Here is a 3,783-nt window from a genome sequence, read left to right as displayed (position 1 = left end):
TGCAGTCATCAACACCATTTTTGGAGGCCCAAGTGAAGGCCAGTCTGGAAATAAGAGGAAGGAATTAGCTCGCGAAGCCAGGCGCAAGGTGTGCATCATTAGAGAGCAAAGACCGACCTGCTCCATTACCTTCGATGATTCCGACCTGCAGGGGGTCCACTTGCCCCATAATGACACACTGATGATCGCCCCTCTCATTGATCATGTCCTGGTCCGTAGAGTATTGATAGATGGGGGCGCGTCTGCCAATATTCTGTCCCTTACAACATACCTCGCCTTGGGATGGACCAGGTCACAGTTGAAAAAGAGTCCAACACCCTTGGTTGGATTCTCTGGAGAATCGGTCTCCCCAGAAGGGTGTATTGACTTGTCGGTTACAATAGGACAAGATGATACACAAGTCACGCAGATGGCCGAGTTCGTCGTAGTCGACGGCAGGTGGGCCTACAATGCCATCTTTGGGAGACCTATCATCTACTCGTTCCGGGCTGTTCCCTCAACGCTTCACCAAGCTTTGAAGTACTCAACTCCCAAGGGGGTGGGCACAGTCTGAGGAGAGCAGAGGATGTCAAGGGAGTGCTATGCCTCAGCACTTAAAGGGTCGTCGGTATGTGCCCTTGAAAAACAAGCCGAACGTGCTGGAAAGCAAGACTTAGAAGTCGACCTACCCAAGAAAGGCAAAAGGGAGTTCTCTGCACCAACAGAGGAGCTCGAGCTTGTTCCTTTACTTAGTCCTGAGAAACAAGTAAGCATAGGAACCAAGCTGGGGGCTAGTGAGAGGGAAGAACTGATCAACTTCCTCAGGTCCAACTCGGATGTTTTTGCATGGTCCCACGAGAACATGCTTGACATAGACCCAATGATCATGGTGCATCGCCTCAACATAGATCCATCATTCCGACCTGTAAAGCAAAAGAGAAGACCTGTAAATAAGGAGAGAAGTGATGTAATTGTTGAGGAAGTAAACAAACTTTTAAAAGCTCAATATATAAGAGAAATTCTATATCTCGAGTGGCTCTCTAATGTTGTATTAGTGAAAAAATCCAACGGGAAGTGGAGAATGTGCGTAGACTTTACAAATTCAAATAAGGCATGCCCAAAAGACTGCTTCCCACTATCGAGGATCGACCAGCTTGTAAACACAACAACCGAGCACGGGCTGTTCATCTTCATGGATGCCTACTCCGGATACAACCAAATCAAAATGCATGTCCCAGATCAAGATCATACTGCATTCATAACAGACTTAGGTCTGTATTGCTATAAGGTTTGCCCTTCGGCTTGAAGAATGCGGGAGCGACCTACCAAAAAATGGTGAATAAAATGTTCGCCAAGCAGATCGGTCGGAATATGGAAGTGTATGTGGACGACATGCTTGTCAAGAGCAAGTAGTCAAAGTCGCATCTTTCCGATTTAATCGAAGCCTTCGGAGTGTTACGAAAGTATCAAATGAAGCTTAATCCAGCCAAGTGTGCCTTTGGAGTCTCCTCAGGTATGTTCCTTGGCTTCATGGTAAATAACCGTGGGATCGAAGCTAACCCAGAGAAGATAAAAGTCGTGCTCGAGATGGAAGCACCCAAAACTCTTAAGCAGCTTCAATGCCTCAATGGAAGGATTGCAGCCCTAAATAGATTCGTCTCGAGATCAACTGATAAGTGCCTTCCTTTCTTCAAAGTCTTGAGAAAGAAGGGACCATTTGAATGGACGAATGAGTGCGAGCAAGCCCTGGATCAATTGAAGACCTGTCTCTGCTCGGCACCACTGCTCGCCAAGCCTCTGCCGGGAGACAAGCTCCACTTGTATCTGGCGGTATCCGACAGTGCCGTTAGCTTGGCCCTAGTTAAGAAGAAGGGAGTGCACCAAATTCCAGTTTACTACACGAGTAAGGCCATGATTGAGGCCGAGACCAGGTACCCACAAATGGAAAAGCTGGCTCTCGCCTTGGTCACTTCGGCCCGAAAACTTAGGCCGTATTTCCAAGCACACCCCATCGTGGTGCTTACCAACTTACCCCTGAAAAACATCTTCCACAAGCTAGAAACATCAGGACGCCTGATGAAGTGGGCAATGGAGTTGAGCGAGTACGATATCCAATTCGGGCCTAGAACTGCGTTAAAGGGACAAACAGTTGTAGACTTCATCGCAGAGCTCACCCTGCCATCTTTGCCCGCCGACTCCGACCTCCTGTGGACGATCTACGTAGATGGATCTTCTAACGAGAAAGGGTGTGGAGCGGGAATACTCTTGCTTGCACCAGATGGCATGCGATTCAAGTATGCCCTACGTTTCAACTTCTAGACTTCAAACAACAAGGCCGAGTATGAAGCGCTTCTGGCAGGACTCCGTGTTGCCAAAGGTCTGGGGGCCACCCATATTAAGGTCTTCAACGACTCCCAATTGGTGGTAAATCAAATCAAAGAGGAGTATCAAACAAAAGACTCCCGGATGGATAAGTACTTAAGTAAAGTTAGATCGTACCTCGCCTAGTTTAAAACTTACGAGGTAAGTCAAGTTCCGAGATCTGAGAATTCAAATGCAGATGCCCTGGCCAAATTGGCATCAGCATACGAGACCAACCTAGCAAAATCGGTCCCAGTCGAAATCTTGGATAACCCGTCAATTTTGGAACCGGACATGATGGACGTTGACATACCAGCACCCACATGGATGGATCCAATTGTGGAGTTCATTAAAGGAAACCCACCGCAAGACTCAAAAGAGCACAAGAAGATGGCGCGGAGAGCGGCTCGGTTCATACTCCGAGATGGAGCACTGTACCGACGAGGCTTCTCCCTGCCTGTCCTCAAGTGCGTAACTCCGGAAGAACGGAGTTACATCCTCAGAGAAGTTCATGAGTGTGTGGTAATCATTCCGGAGCCAGGTCATGGTCAGCTAAGGTAGTTCGGAAGGGGTATTATTGGCCCACCGTCGACCAAGATGCCAAGCAGTTTGTGAAAACTTGCGACAATTGCCAGCGCTTCGCAAACATTATCCATCAGCCTCCCGAACTGCTTACCCCCATCTCGGCCCCATGACCATTCGCACAGTGGGGAGTGGACATCATAGGTCCTTTTCCCCAGGGCAAAAGACAAACCAAGTTCGCAGTTGTCGCCGTGGACTACTTCACCAAGTGGGCCGATGGCGAGGCGCTCACCCACATCACAGAGTCCAGGGTCACGTCGTTCATTTGGATAAACATTGTATGCCATTTTGGTATACCGAACGTTGTCGTGACAGACAATGCGAAGCAGTTCGATAACGCAAAGTTCAAGGACTTTTGCAGGAAACTGAATATAAGCCATCTCAGTTCGTCCCTTGCCCATCCAAAGGCTAATGGGCAAGTCGAAGCAATAAACAAGATCATTAAGCGTGGACTTAAACTGAGGTTGGATTCAAGGAAAGGTAGATGGGCCGAGGAGCTACCCGAAGGGCTGTGGTCGTATCGAACCACCCCAAGAGAGTCAACCGGCGAAACTTCGTTCTCACTGGCCTTCGGCTCTGAAGCTGTTGTTCTAGTTGAGATCGACATGCCGACAGACAGGGTAGAGTAGTACGAACCAGTGAGAAACGAGGAAGAACTGCTCTTCAACCTTGACTTGCTATAAGAGAAGAGGGAAATGACTCAGCTGCGCTTCGTAGAGTATCAGAATAAAATGGCCAGACATTATAACGCCCGAGTTCAACCTCGGAGTTTTCAGGTCGGACATTTGGTTTTAAGGAAGATTCAGAGACACGTGGACATCCTTGACCCAAGTTGGGAGGGGCCGTTTAAAGTTAATAGCA

The sequence above is a fragment of the Momordica charantia genome (genome assembly GCF_013281855.1).
Source record: "Momordica charantia cultivar OHB3-1 chromosome 6 unlocalized genomic scaffold, Mcharantia_2.0 BLBB01000006.1, whole genome shotgun sequence".
Lineage (NCBI taxonomy): Eukaryota > Viridiplantae > Streptophyta > Magnoliopsida > Cucurbitales > Cucurbitaceae > Momordica > Momordica charantia.
Note: the sequence above shows the minus strand (reverse complement) of the source record.